Source organism: Danio rerio, chromosome 4 (genome assembly GCF_052040795.2).
Source record: "Danio rerio strain M-AB ecotype USA chromosome 4, GRCz13ab, whole genome shotgun sequence".
NCBI lineage: Eukaryota > Metazoa > Chordata > Actinopteri > Cypriniformes > Danionidae > Danio > Danio rerio.
Genome location: NC_141024.2, coordinates 36,260,639 through 36,274,913, shown reverse-complemented (window position 1 = coordinate 36,274,913; position 14,275 = coordinate 36,260,639). Strand labels below are relative to the sequence as shown.

Sequence of the window (14,275 nt, the reverse complement as noted above, 5' to 3'; positions counted from 1 at the left end):
TTGTCATAGTAATTTTTAATTTCTTCCAATATTCCATCATTTGTTTCTACAACTACCCCATCATCTCTTTTTACTTCATTAAATGTTTTGGCTTTACTTCGACGAGAATTCTACCACTAAACCACCAATGCTGATATGCTCATACTGCTGTCCTAGTTGGGTGTGATTGCTGCAAGGCTGTTACCCAGAGCTGGATGACTAGCAACACAAAACAGGATTTGCATTGGCCAGGAATCGGACCCGGGTCTCCCACATGGCAGGCGAGAATTCTACCACTGAACCACCAATGCTGATATGCTCATTCATCTGTCCTAGTGGGGTGTGATTGCTGCAAGGCTGTTACCCAGAGCTGGAAGATTAGCAACACAAAACAGGATTTGCATTGGCCAGGAATCATACTCGGGTCTCCCGCGTGGCAGGCGAGAATTCTACCACTGAACCACCAACGCGGATATGCTCATACTACTGTCCTAGTGGGGTGTGATTGCTGCAAGGCTGTTACCCAGAGCTGGAGGAGTAGCAACACAAAACAGGAATTGCATTGGCCAGGAATCAGACCCGGGTCTCCCGCGTGGCAGGCAAGAATTCTACCAGTGAACCATTTATGCTGATATGCTTATAGTACTGCCCTAGTGGGGTGTGACTGCTGCAAGGCCGTTACCCAGAGCTGGAAGAGTAGCAACACAAAACAGGAATTGCATTGGCCGGGAATTGGACCCAGGTCTCCAGCGTGGCAGGAAAGAATTCCACCACTGAACCACCAATGCTGACCCATGTTGTTTTTTGCCTTTGTGTTATGTGAGTGCTAAAAGGCCGTCAACCAGAGTTGTTACAGGAGCCACACAAAACAGCAATTGCAATAGACAGGAATGGAACCCAGGTCTCCCTCATAGAAGGAAATAATTCTACCAGTGAACCACCAGTGCTGATATGCTAATACTGCTGTCCTAGTTGGGTGTGATTGCTGCAAGGCTGTTACCCAGAGCTGGAAAAGTAGCAACACAAAACAGGAATTGCATTGGCCGGGAATCGGACTCGGGTCTCCCGCATGGGAGGCAAGAATTCTACCACTGAACCACCAATGCTGATATGCTGTTATTATTGTCCTAGTGGGGTCCCAAAAAGACCACCTTTTTGTGTGGCTCCTGTAACAACTCTGGTTGACGGCCTTTTAGCACTCACATAACACAAAGGCAAAAAACAACATGGGTCAGCAATGGTGGTTCAGTGGTGGAATTGATCCACTTATGATGTATGGAATTGATGTCTCCCGCGTGGCAGGCAAGAATTCTACCACTGAACCACCAATGCTGATATGCTCATACATCTGTCCTAGAGGGGTGTGATTGCTGCAAGGCTGTTACCCAGAGCTGGAAGATTAGCTACACAAAACAGGGATTGCATCGGCCGGGAATCGGACCCGGGTCTCCCGCGTGGCAGGCGAGAATTCTACCAATGACCCACCAATGTTGATATGCTCAATTGTCTGTCCTAGTGGGGTCTGATTGCTGCAAGGCTGTTACCCAGAGCTGGAAGAGTAGCAACACAAAACAGGATTTGCATTGGCCGGGAATCGGACCCGGGTCTCCCGCGTGGCAGGCGAGAATTCTACCATTGAACCACCAATGCTGATATGCTCATTCATCTGTCCTAGTGGGGTGTGATTGCTGCAAGGCTGTTACCCAGAGCTGAAAGAGTAGCAATACAAAACAGGAATTGCATTGGTCGGGAATCGGACCCAGGTCTCCCAGATGGGAGGCGAGAATTCTACCACTGAACCACCTATGCTGATATGTTCTAATGGCTGTCCTAGTGATGTGTAATTGCTGCAAGGCTGTTACCCTGAGCTGGAAGATTAGCAACATAAAACAGGAATTGCATTGGCCGGGAATCGAACCCAGCTCTCCCGCGTGGGAGGCGAGAATTCTACCACTGAACCACCAATGCTGATATGCTCATACAGCTCTCCTAGTGGGGTGTGATTGCTGCAAGGCTGTTACCCAGAGCTGGATGAGTAGCAACACAAAACAGGATTTGCATTGGCCGGGAATCGGACCCAGGTCTCCCGCATGGCAGGCGAGAATTCTACCACTGAACCACCAATGCTGATATGCTCATTCATTTGTCCTAGTGGGATGTGATTGCTGCAAGGCTGTTACCCAGAGCTGGAAGATTAGCAACACAAACAGGATTTGCATTGGCCGGGAATCGGACCCAGGTCTCCCGCATGGCAGGCGAGAATTCTACCACTGAACCACCAATGCTGATATGCTCATTCATTTGTCCTAGTGGGATGTGATTGCTGCAAGGCTGTTACCCAGAGCTGGAAGATTAGCAACACAAAACGGGATTTGCATTGGCCAGGAATCGTACTCGGGTCTCCCGCGTGGCAGGCAAGAGTTCTACCAGTGAACCACCAATGCTGATATGCTCATGCTGCTCTCCTAGTTGGGTGTGATTGCTGCAAGGCTGTTACCCAGAGCTGGAAGAGTAGCAACACAAAACAGGATTTGCATTGGCCGGGAATCGGACCCGGGTCTCCCGCGTGGCAGGCGAGAATTCTACCATTGAACCACCAATGCTGATATGCTCATTCATCTGTCCTAGTGGGGTGTGATTGCTGCAAGGCTGTTACCCAGAGCTGAAAGAGTAGCAATACAAAACAGGAATTGCATTGGTCGGGAATCGGACCCAGGTCTCCCAGATGGGAGGCGAGAATTCTACCACTGAACCACCTATGCTGATATGTTCTAATGGCTGTCCTAGTGATGTGTAATTGCTGCAAGGCTGTTACCCTGAGCTGGAAGATTAGCAACATAAAACAGGAATTGCATTGGCCGGGAATCGAACCCAGCTCTCCCGCGTGGGAGGCGAGAATTCTACCACTGAACCACCAATGCTGATATGCTCATACAGCTCTCCTAGTGGGGTGTGATTGCTGCAAGGCTGTTACCCAGAGCTGGATGAGTAGCAACACAAAACAGGATTTGCATTGGCCGGGAATCGGACCCAGGTCTCCCGCATGGCAGGCGAGAATTCTACCACTGAACCACCAATGCTGATATGCTCATTCATTTGTCCTAGTGGGATGTGATTGCTGCAAGGCTGTTACCCAGAGCTGGAAGATTAGCAACACAAAACAGGATTTGCATTGGCCGGGAATCGGACCCAGGTCTCCCGCATGGCAGGCGAGAATTCTACCACTGAACCACCAATGCTGATATGCTCATTCATTTGTCCTAGTGGGATGTGATTGCTGCAAGGCTGTTACCCAGAGCTGGAAGATTAGCAACACAAAACGGGATTTGCATTGGCCAGGAATCGTACTCGGGTCTCCCGCGTGGCAGGCAAGAGTTCTACCAGTGAACCACCAATGCTGATATGCTCATGCTGCTCTCCTAGTTGGGTGTGATTGCTGCAAGGCTGTTACCCAGAGCTGGAAGAGTAGCAACACAAAACAGGATTTGCATTGGCCGGGAATCGGACCCGGGTCTCCCGCGTGGCAGGCGAGAATTCTACCATTGAACCACCAATGCTGATATGCTCATTCATCTGTCCTAGTGGGGTGTGATTGCTGCAAGGCTGTTACCCAGAGCTGAAAGAGTAGCAATACAAAACAGGAATTGCATTGGTCGGGAATCGGACCCAGGTCTCCCAGATGGGAGGCGAGAATTCTACCACTGAACCACCAATGCTGATATGTTCTAATGGCTGTCCTAGTGATGTGTGATTGCTGCAAGGCTGTTACCCAGAGCTGGAAGAGTAGCAACACAAAACAGGAATTGCATTGGCCGGGAATCGGACCCGGGTCTCCCGCGTGGCAGGCGAGAATTTTACCACTGAACCACCAATGCTGATATGCTCATCCTGCTCTCCTAGTTGGGTGTGATTTTTGCAAGGCTGTTACCCAGAGCTGGAAGAGTAACAACACAAAACAGGATTTGCATTGGCCGGGAATCAGACCCGGGTCTCCCGCGTGGCAGGCGAGAATTCTACCACTGAACCATCAATGCTGATATGCTCATTCATCTGTCCTAGTGGGGTGTGATTGCTGCAAGGCTGTTACCCAGAGCTGGAAGATTAGCAACACAAAACAGGATTTGCATTGGCCAGGAATCGCACTCGGGTCTCCCGCGTGGCAGGCAAGAGTTCTACCAGTGAACCACCAATGCTGATATGCGCATGCTGCTCTCCTAGTTGGGTGTGATTGCTGCAAGGCTGTTACCCAGAGCTGGAAGAGTAGCAACACAAAAGAGAAATTGCATTGGCTGAGAATCGGACCCTTGTCTCCCACGTGGCAGGCGAGAATACTACCATTGAACCACCAATGCTCATATGCTCAAACATGTGTCCTAGTGGGGTGTGATTGCTGCAAGGCTGTTACCCCGAGCTGGAAGAGAAGCAGCACAAAACAGGAACTGCGTTGGCCAGAAATCGGACCCAGGTCCCCTGCGTGGGATGCGAGAATTCTACCACTAAACCACCATTGCTGATATGCTAATACTGCTGTCCTAGTGGGGTGTGATTGCTGCAAGGCTGTTATCAGAGCTGGTTGAGTAGCAACACAAAACCGGATTTGTATTGGCTGGGAATCGGACCCGGGTCTCCCACATGGCAGGCGAGAATTCTACCACTGAACCACCAATGCTGATATGCTCGATCATCTGTCCTAGTGGGGTGTGATTGCTGCAAGGCTGTTACCCAGAGCTGGAAGAGTAGCAACACAAAACAGGAATTGCATTGGCCAGGAATCTGACCTGGGTCTCCCGCGTGGCAGGCAAGAATCCTACCACTGAACCATTTAAGCTGATATGCTTACAGTTGTGCCCTAGTGGGGTGTGACTGCTGCAAGGCCGTTACCCAGAGCTGGAAGAGTAGCAACACAAAACAGGAATTGCATTGGCTGGGAATTGGACCCGGGTCTCCAGCGTGGCAGGCAAGAATTCCACCACTGAACCACCAATGCTGATATGCTCATACATCTGTCCTAGTGGGGTGTGATTGCTGCAAGGCTGTTACCCAGAGCTGGAAGACTAGCAACACAAAACAGGAATTGCATTGGCCAGGAATCGAACCCGGCTCTCCCACGAGGGAGGCGAGAATTCTACCACTGAACCACCAATGCTGATATGCTCTTCATGCTGTCCTAGTGGGTTGTGATTGCTGCAAGGCTGTTACCCAGAGCTGGAAGAGTAGCAACACAAAAGAGAAATTGCATTGGCTGGGAATCGGACCCATGTCTCGCACGTGGCAGGCGAGAATACTACCACTGAACCACCAATGCTGATATGCTCATACATCTGTCCTAGTGGGTTGTGATTGCTGCAAGGCTGTTACCCAGAGCTGGAAGAGAAGCAACACAAAACAGGAACTGCGTTGGCCGGGAATTGGACCCAGGTCCCCTGCGTGGGACGTGAGAATTCTACCACTAAACCACCATTGCTGATATGCTCATACTGCTGTCCTAGTGGGGTGTGATTGTTGCAAGGCTGTTACCCAGAGCTGGATGAGTAGCAACACAAAACAGAATTTGCATTGGCCGGGAATCGGACCTGGGTCTCCCACGTGGCAGGCAAGAATTCTACCACTGAACCACCAATGCTGATATGCTCATACATCTGTCCTAGAGGGGTGTGATTGCTGCAAGGCTGTTACCCAGAGCTGGAAGATTAGCTACACAAAACAGGAATTGCATTGGCCGGGAATCGGACCCGGGTCTCCCACGTGGCAGGCGAGAATTCTACCACTGACCCACCAATGTTGATATGCTCATTCATCTGTCCTAGTGGGGTGTGATTGCTGCAAGGCTGTTACCCAGAGCTGGAAAATTAGCAACACAAAACAGGATTTGCATTGGCCAGGAATCGTACTCGGGTCTCCCGCGTGGCAGGCAAGAGTTCTACCAGTGAACCACCAATGCTGATATGCTCATGCTCCTCTCCTAGTTGGGTGTGATTGCTGCAAGGCTGTTACCCAGAGCTGGAAGAGTAGCAACACAAAACAGGATTTGCATTGGCAGGGAATCGGACCCGGGTCTCCCGCATGGCAGGCAAGAATTCTACCACTGAACCACCAATGCTGATATGCTCATTCATCTGTCCTAGTGGGGTGTGATTGCTGCAAGGCTGTTACCCAGAGCTGAAAGAGTAGCAACACAAAACAAGAATTGCATTGGCCGGGAATCAGACCCAGGTCTCCCAGATGGGAGGTGAGAATTCTACCACTGAACCACCAATGCTGATATGTTCTAATGGCTGTCCTAGTGATGTGTGATTGCTGCAAGGCTGTTACCCAGAGCTGGAAGAGTAGCAACACAAAACAGGCTTTGCATTGGCCGGGAATCGGACCCGGGTCTCCCGCGTGGCAGGCGAGAATTCTACCACTGAACCACCAATGCTGATATGCTCATACATCTGTCCTAGTGGGGTGTGATTGCTGCAAGGCTGTTACCCAGAGCTGGAAGATTAGCAACACAAAACAGGAATTGCATTGGCCGGGAATCGGACCCGGCTCTACCGCGTGGGAGGCGAGAATTTTACCACTGAACCACCAATGCTGATATGCTCATACTGCTGTCCTACTGGGGTGTGATTGCTGCAAGGCTGTTACCCAGAGCTGAATGAGTAGCAACACAAAATAGGATTTGCATTGGCCGGGAATCAGACACGGGTCTCCCGCGTGGCAGGCAAGAATTCTACCACTGAACCACCAATGCTGATATGCTCATTCATCGGTCCTAGTGGGGTGTGATTGCTGCAAGGCTGTTACCCAGAGCTGGAAGAGTAGCAACACAAAATAGGAATTGCATTGGCCGGCAATCGGACCCGGGTCTCCCGCGTGGCAGGCGAGAATTCTACCACTGAACCACCAATGCTGATATGCTCGTTCGTCTGTCCTAGTGGGGTGTGATTGCTGCAAGGCTGTTACCCAGAGCTGAAAGAGTAGCAACACAAAAGAGTAATTGCATTGGCTGGGAATCGGACCCATGTCTCGCACATGGCAGGCGAGAATACTACCACTGAACCACCAATGCTGATATGCTCATTCATCTGTCCTAGTGGGTTGTGATTGCTGCAAGGCTGTTACCCAGAGCTGGAAGAGAAGTAACACAAAACAGGAACTGCGTTGGCCAGGAATCGGACCCAGGTCCCCTGCGTGGGACGTGAGAATTCTACCACTAAACCACCATTGCTGATATGCTCATACTGCTGTCCTAGTGGGGTGTGATTGTTGCAAGGCTGTTACCCAGAGCTGGATGAGTAGCAACACATAACAGAATTTGCATTGGCCGGGAATCGGACCTGGGTCTCCCGCGTGGCAGGCAAGAATTCTACCACTGAACCACCAATGCTGATATGCTCATACATCTGTCCTAGAGGGGTGTGATTGCTGCAAGGCTGTTACCCAGAGCTGGAAGATTAGCTACACAAAACAGGGATTGCATTGGCCGGGAATCGGACCCAGGTCTCCCGCGTGGCAGGCGAGAATTCTACCAATGACCCACCAATGTTGATATGCTCAATTGTCTGTCCTAGTGGGGTCTGATTGCTGCAAAGCTGTTACCCAGAGCTGGAAGATTAGCAACACAAAACAGGAATTGCATTGGCCGGGAACAGAACCCGGCTCTCCCGCGTGGGAGGCGAGAATTCTACCACTGAACAACCAATGCTGATATGCTCATGCTGCTCTCCTAGTGGGGTGTGATTGCTGCAAGGCTGTTACCCAGATCTGGATGAGTAGCAACACAAAACAGGATTTGCATTGGCCGGGAATCGGACCCAGGTCTCCCGCATGGCAGGCGAGAATTTTACCACTGAACCACCAATGCTGATATGCTCATTCATTTGTCCTAGTGGGGTGTGATTGCTGCAAGGCTGTTACCCAGAGCTGGAAAATTAGCAACACAAAACAGGATTTGCATTGGCCAGGAATCGTACTCGGGTCTCCCGCGTGGCAGGCAAGAGTTCTACCAGTGAACCACCAATGCTGATATGCTCTTGCTCCTCTCCTAGTTGGGTGTGATTGCTGCAAGGCTGTTACCCAGAGCTGGAAGAGTAGCAACACAAAACAGGATTTGCATTGGCCGGGAATCGGACCCGGGTCTCCCGCGTGGCAGGCGAGAATTCTACCACTGAACCACCAATGCTGATATGCTCATTCATCTGTCCTAGTGGGGTGTGATTGCTGCAAGGCTGTTACCCAGAGCTGAAAGAGTAGCAACACAAAACAGGAATTGCATTGGCCGGGAATCAGACCCAGGTCTCCCAGATGGGAGGTGAGAATTCTACCACTGAACCACCAATGCTGATATGTTCTAATGGCTGTCCTAGTGATGTGTGATTGCTGCAAGGCTGTTACCCTGAGCTGGAAGAGTAGCAACACAAAACAGGATTTGCATTGGCCGGGAATCGGACCAGGGTCTCCCGCGTGGCAGGCGAGAATTCTACCACTGAACCACCAATGCTGATATGCTCATACATCTGTCCTAGTGGGGTGTGATTGCTGCAAGGCTGTTACCCAGAGCTGGATGAGTAGCAACACAAAATAGGATTTGCATTGGCCGGGAATCGGACCCGGGTCTCCCGCGTGGCAGGCGAGAATTCTACCACTGAACCACCAATGCTGATATGCTCATTCATTGGTCCTAGTGGGGTGTGATTGCTGCAAGGCTGTTACCCAGAGCTGAAAGAGTAGCAACACAAAACAGGAATTGCATTGGCCGGGAATCGGACCCAGGTCTCCCAGATGGGAGGCGAGAATTCTACCACTGAACCACCAATGCTGATTTGCTCATCACGCTGTCCTAGTGGGTTGTGATTGCTGCAAGGCTGTTACCCAGAGCTGGAAGAGTAGCAACACAAAAGAGAAATTGCATTGGCTGGCAATCGGACCCATGTCTCCCATGTGGCAGGCGAGAATACTACCACTGAACCACCAATGCTGATATGCTCAATTGTCTGTCCTAGTGGGGTGTGATTGCTGCAAGGCTGTTACCCAGAGCTGGAAGAGAAGCAACACAAAACAGGAACTGCGTTGGCCGGGAATAGGACCCAGGTCCCCTGCATGGGACGAGAGAGGTCTACCACTAAACACCATTGCTGATATGCTCATACTGCTGTCCTAGTGGGGTGTGATTGTTGCAAGGCTGTTACCCAGAGCTGGATGAGTAGCAACACAAAACAGAATTTGCATTGGCCGGGAATCGGACCTGGGTCTCCTGCGTGGCAGGCAAGAATTCTACCACTGAACCACCAATGCTGATAAGCTCATACATCTGTCCTAGAGGGGTGTGATTGCTGCAAGGCTGTTACCCAGAGCTGGAAGATTAGCTACACAAAACAGGAATTGCATTGGCCGGGAATCTGACCCGGGTCTCCCGCATGGCAGGCGACAATTCCACCACTGACCCACCAATCTTGATATGCTCAATTGTCTGTCCTAGTGGGGTCTGATTGCTGCAAAGCTGTTACCCAGAGCTGGAAGATTAGCAACATAAAACAGGAATTGCATTGGCCGGGAATCAAACCCAGCTCTCCCGCGTGGGAGGCGAGAATTCTACCACTGAACCACCAATGCTGATATGCTCATACAGCTCTCCTAGTGGGGTGTGATTGCTGCAAGGCTGTTACCCAGAGCTGGATGAGTAGCAACACAAAACAGGATTTGCATTGGCCGGGAATCGGACCCAGGTCTCCCGCATGGCAGGTGAGAATTCTACCACTGAACCACCAATGCTGATATGCTCATTCATTTGTCCTAGTGGGATGTGATTGCTGCAAGGCTGTTACCCAGAGCTGGAAGATTAGCAACACAAAACGGGATTTGCATTGGCCAGGAATCGTACTCGGGTCTCCCGCGTGGCAGGCAAGAGTTCTACCAGTGAACCACCAATGCTGATATGCTCATGCTGCTCTCCTAGTTGGGTGTGATTGCTGCAAGGCTGTTACCCAGAGCTGGAAGAGTAGCAACACAAAACAGGATTTGCATTGGCCGGGAATCGGACCCGGGTCTCCCGCGTGGCAGGCGAGAATTCTACCATTGAACCACCAATGCTGATATGCTCATTCCTCTGTCCTAGTGGGGTGTGATTGCTGCAAGGCTGTTACCCAGAGCTGAAAGAGTAGCAATACAAAACAGGAATTGCATTGGCCGGGAATCGGACCCAGGTCTCCCAGATGGGAGGCGAGAATTCTACCACTGAACCACCAATGCTGATATGTTCTAATGGCTGTCCTAGTGATGTGTGATTGCTGCAAAGCTGTTACCCAGAGCTGGAAGAGTAGCAACACAAAACAGGAATTGCATTGGCCGGGAATCGGACCCGGGTCTCCCGCGTGGCAGGCGAGAATTTTACCACTGAACCACCAATGCTGATATGCTCATACATCTGTCCTAGTGGGGTGTGATTGCTGCAAGGCTGTTACCCAGAGCTGGAAGATTAGCAACACAAAACCGGAATTGCATTGGCCGGGAATCGGACCCGGCTCTACCGCGTGGGAGGCGAGAATTCTACCACTGAACCACCAATGCTGATATGCTCATCCTGCTCTCCTAGTTGGGTGTGATTGCTGCAAGGCTGTTACCCAGAGCTGGAAGAGTAACAACACAAAACAGGATTTGCATTGGCCGGGAATCGGACCCAGGTCTCCCGCGTGGCAGGCGAGAATTCTACTACTGAACCATCAATGCTGATATGCTCATTCATCTGTCCTAGTGGGGTGTGATTGCTGCAAGGCTGTTACCCAGAGCTGGAAGATTAGCAACACAAAACAGGATTTGCATTGGCCAGGCATCGTACTCGGGTCTCCCGCGTGGCAGGCAAGAGTTCTACCAGTGAACCACCAATGCTGATATGCGCATGCTGCTCTCCTAGTTGGGTGTGATTGCTGCAAGGCTGTTACCCAGAGCTGGAAGAGTAGCAACACAAAAGAGAAATTGCATTGGCTGATAATCGGACCCTTGTCTCCCACGTGGCAGGCGAGAATACTACCACTGAACCACCAATGCTCATATGCTCAAACATGTGTCCTAGTGGGGTGTGATTGCTGCTAGGCTGTTACCCCGAGCTGGAAGAAAAGCAGCACAAAACAGGAACTGCGTTGGCCAGGAATCGGACCCAGGTCCCCTGCGTGGGATGCGAGAATTCTACCACTAAACCACCATTGCTGATATGCTATTACTGCTGTCCTAGTGGGGTGTGATTGCTGCAAGGCTGTTATCAGAGCTGGTTGAGTAGCAACACAAAACCGGATTTGTATTGGCTGGGAATCGGACCCGGGTCTCCAACATGGCAGGCGAGAATTCTACCACTGAACCACCAATGCTGATATGCTCGATCATCTGTCCTAGTGGGGTGTGATTGCTGCAAGGCTGTTACCCAGAGCTGGAAGATTAGCAACACAAAACAGGATTTGCATTGGCCAGGCATCGTACTCGGGTCTCCCGCGTGGCAGGCAAGAGTTCTACCAGTGAACCACCAATGCTGATATGCGCATGCTGCTCTCCTAGTTGGGTGTGATTGCTGCAAGGCTGTTACCCAGAGCTGGAAGAGTAGCAACACAAAAGAGAAATTGCATTGGCTGAGAAAAGGACCCTTGTCTCCCACGTGGCAGGCGAGAATACTACCACTGAACCACCAATGCTGATATGCTCATACATCTGTCCTAGTGGGTTGTGATTGCTGCAAGGCTGTTACCCAGAGCTGGAAGAGAAGCAACACAAAACAGGGACTGCGTTGGCCGGGAATCGGACCCAGGTCCCCTGCGTGGGACTTGAGAATTCTACCACTAAACCACCATTGCTGATATGCTCATACTGCTGTCCTAGTGGGGTGTGATTGTTGCAAGGCTGTTACCCAGAGCTGGAAGAGTAGCAACACAAAACAGGCTTTGCATTGGCCGGGAATCGGACCCGGGTCTCCCGCATGGCAGGCGAGAATTCTACCACTGAACCACCAATGCTGATATGCTCATACATCTGTCTTAGTGGGGTGTGATTGCTGCAAGGCTGTTACCCAGAGCTGGAAGATTAGCAACACAAAGCAGGAATTGCATTGGCTGGGAATCGGACCTGGTTCTACCGCGTGGGAGGCGAGAATTTTACCACTGAACCACCAATGCTGATATGCTCATACTGCTGTCCTACTGGGGTGTGATTGCTGCAAGGCTGTTACCCAGAGCTGGATGAGTAGCAACACAAAATAGGATTTGCATTGGCCGGGAATCGGACCCGGGTCTCCCGCGTGGCAGGCAAGAATTCTACCACTGAACCACCAATGCTGATATGCTCATTCATCGGTCCTAGTGGGGTGTGATTGCCAGCAAGGCTGTTACCCAGAGCTGGAAGAGTAGCAACACAAAATAGGAATTGCATTGGCCGGCAATCAGACCCGGGTCTCCCGCGTGGCAGGCGAGAATTCTACCACTGAACCACCAATGCTGATATGCTCATTTGTCTGTCCTAGTGGGGTGTGATTGCTGCAAGGCTGTTACCCAGAGCTGAAAGAGTAGCAACACAAAAGAGTAATTGCATTGGCTGGGAATCGGACCCTTGTCTCGCACGTGGCAGGCGAGAATACTACCACTGAACCACCAATGCTGATATGCTCATTCATCTGTCCTAGTGGGTTGTGATTGCTGCAAGGCTGTTACCCGGAGCTGGAAGAGAAGCAACACAAAACAGGAACTGCGTTGGCCAGGAATCGGACCCAGGTCCCCTGCGTGGGACGTGAGAATTCTACCACTAAACCACCATTGCTGATATGCTCATACTGCTGTCCTAGTGGGGTGTGATTGTTGCAAGGCTGTTACCCAGAGCTGGATGAGTAGCAACACAAAACAGAATTTGCATTGGCCAGGAATCGGACCTGGGTCTCCCGCGTGGCAGGCAAGAGTTCTACCAGTGAACCACCAATGCTGATATGCTCATGCTCCTCTCCTAGTTGGGTGTGATTGCTGCAAGGCTGTTACCCAGAGCTGGAAGAGTAGCAACACAAAACAGGATTTGCATTGGCCGGGAATCGGACCCGGGTCTCCCGCGTGGCAGGCGAGAATTCTACCACTGAACCACCAATGCTGATATGCTCATTCATCTGTCCTAGTGGGGTGTGATTGCTGCAAGGCTGTTACCCAGAGCTGAAAGAGTAGCAACACAAAACAGGAATTGCATTGGCCGGGAATCAGACCCAGGTCTCCCAGATGGGAGGTGAGAATTCTACCACTGAACCACCAATGCTGATATGTTCTAATGGCTGTCCTAGTGATGTGTGATTGCTGCAAGGCTGTTACCCTGAGCTGGAAGAGTAGCAACACAAAACAGGATTTGCATTGGCCAGGAATCGTACCCAGGTCTCCCGCATGGCAGGCGAGAATTCTACCACTGAACCACCAATGCTGATATGCTCATTCATTTGTCCTAGTGGGATGTGATTGCTGCAAGGCTGTTACCCAGAGCTGGAAGATTAGCAACACAAAACGGGATTTGCATTGGCCAGGAATCGTACTCGGGTCTCCCGCGTGGCAGGCAAGAGTTCTACCAGTGAACCACCAATGCTGATATGCTCATGCTGCTCTCCTAGTTGGGTGTGATTGCTGCAAGGCTGTTACCCAGAGCTGGAAGAGTAGCAACACAAAACAGGATTTGCATTGGCCGGGAATCGGACCCGGGTCTCCCGCGTGGCAGGCGAGAATTCTACCATTGAACCACCAATGCTGATATGCTCATTCATCTGTCCTAGTGGGGTGTGATTGCTGCAAGGCTGTTACCCAGAGCTGAAAGAGTAGCAATACAAAACAGGAATTGCATTGGTCGGGAATCGGACCCAGGTCTCCCAGATGGGAGGCGAGAATTCTACCACTGAACCACCAATGCTGATATGTTCTAATGGCTGTCCTAGTGATGTGTGATTGCTGCAAGGCTGTTACCCAGAGCTGGAAGAGTAGCAACACAAAACAGGAATTGCATTGGCCGGGAATCGGACCCGGGTCTCCCGCGTGGCAGGCGAGAATTTTACCACTGAACCACCAATGCTGATATGCTCATCCTGCTCTCCTAGTTGGGTGTGATTGCTGCAAGGCTGTTACCCAGAGCTGGAAGAGTAACAACACAAAACAGGATTTGCATTGGCCGGGAATCAGACCCGGGTCTCCCGCGTGGCAGGCGAGAATTCTACCACTGAACCATCAATGCTGATATGCTCATTCATCTGTCCTAGTGGGATGTGATTGCTGCAAGGCTGTTACCCAGAGCTGGAAGATTAGCAACACAAAACAGGATT

General features: G+C 51.0%; 2 long non-coding RNA genes and 17 other non-coding genes across 19 annotated transcripts in view; 1 reads left to right on the top strand and 18 right to left on the bottom strand.

Annotated features, from left to right (window-relative positions):
* The window catches only part of LOC147844838 (uncharacterized), a 172,344-nt gene that overhangs the window by 96,522 nt on the left and 61,547 nt on the right, over window positions 1-14,275 (top strand). The gene's annotated exons all lie outside the window — the stretch shown is intronic.
* Window positions 1-14,275, bottom strand: part of LOC148680288 (uncharacterized) — a 95,301-nt gene that overhangs the window by 37,747 nt on the left and 43,279 nt on the right. The window lies entirely within an intron of this gene.
* On the bottom strand, window positions 1,015-1,085 carry trnag-ccc (transfer RNA glycine (anticodon CCC)). Its single transcript has one exon. It is a non-coding gene; the product is annotated as a tRNA-Gly (tRNA).
* Window positions 1,559-1,629, bottom strand: trnag-gcc (transfer RNA glycine (anticodon GCC)). Its single transcript has one exon. It is a non-coding gene; the product is annotated as a tRNA-Gly (tRNA).
* trnag-ccc (transfer RNA glycine (anticodon CCC)) lies at window positions 1,877-1,947 on the bottom strand. Its single transcript has one exon. It is a non-coding gene; the product is annotated as a tRNA-Gly (tRNA).
* trnag-gcc (transfer RNA glycine (anticodon GCC)) lies at window positions 2,036-2,106 on the bottom strand. The gene has a single exon. It is a non-coding gene; the product is annotated as a tRNA-Gly (tRNA).
* On the bottom strand, window positions 2,512-2,582 carry trnag-gcc (transfer RNA glycine (anticodon GCC)). The gene has a single exon. It is a non-coding gene; the product is annotated as a tRNA-Gly (tRNA).
* On the bottom strand, window positions 2,830-2,900 carry trnag-ccc (transfer RNA glycine (anticodon CCC)). Its single transcript has one exon. It is a non-coding gene; the product is annotated as a tRNA-Gly (tRNA).
* trnag-gcc (transfer RNA glycine (anticodon GCC)) lies at window positions 3,466-3,536 on the bottom strand. The gene has a single exon. It is a non-coding gene; the product is annotated as a tRNA-Gly (tRNA).
* On the bottom strand, window positions 5,055-5,125 carry trnag-ccc (transfer RNA glycine (anticodon CCC)). The gene has a single exon. It is a non-coding gene; the product is annotated as a tRNA-Gly (tRNA).
* trnag-gcc (transfer RNA glycine (anticodon GCC)) lies at window positions 6,327-6,397 on the bottom strand. The gene has a single exon. It is a non-coding gene; the product is annotated as a tRNA-Gly (tRNA).
* Window positions 8,076-8,146, bottom strand: trnag-gcc (transfer RNA glycine (anticodon GCC)). Its single transcript has one exon. It is a non-coding gene; the product is annotated as a tRNA-Gly (tRNA).
* trnag-gcc (transfer RNA glycine (anticodon GCC)) lies at window positions 8,553-8,623 on the bottom strand. Its single transcript has one exon. It is a non-coding gene; the product is annotated as a tRNA-Gly (tRNA).
* Window positions 9,506-9,576, bottom strand: trnag-ccc (transfer RNA glycine (anticodon CCC)). The gene has a single exon. It is a non-coding gene; the product is annotated as a tRNA-Gly (tRNA).
* On the bottom strand, window positions 9,983-10,053 carry trnag-gcc (transfer RNA glycine (anticodon GCC)). Its single transcript has one exon. It is a non-coding gene; the product is annotated as a tRNA-Gly (tRNA).
* Window positions 10,460-10,530, bottom strand: trnag-ccc (transfer RNA glycine (anticodon CCC)). Its single transcript has one exon. It is a non-coding gene; the product is annotated as a tRNA-Gly (tRNA).
* Window positions 11,890-11,960, bottom strand: trnag-gcc (transfer RNA glycine (anticodon GCC)). Its single transcript has one exon. It is a non-coding gene; the product is annotated as a tRNA-Gly (tRNA).
* trnag-gcc (transfer RNA glycine (anticodon GCC)) lies at window positions 13,004-13,074 on the bottom strand. The gene has a single exon. It is a non-coding gene; the product is annotated as a tRNA-Gly (tRNA).
* On the bottom strand, window positions 13,640-13,710 carry trnag-gcc (transfer RNA glycine (anticodon GCC)). Its single transcript has one exon. It is a non-coding gene; the product is annotated as a tRNA-Gly (tRNA).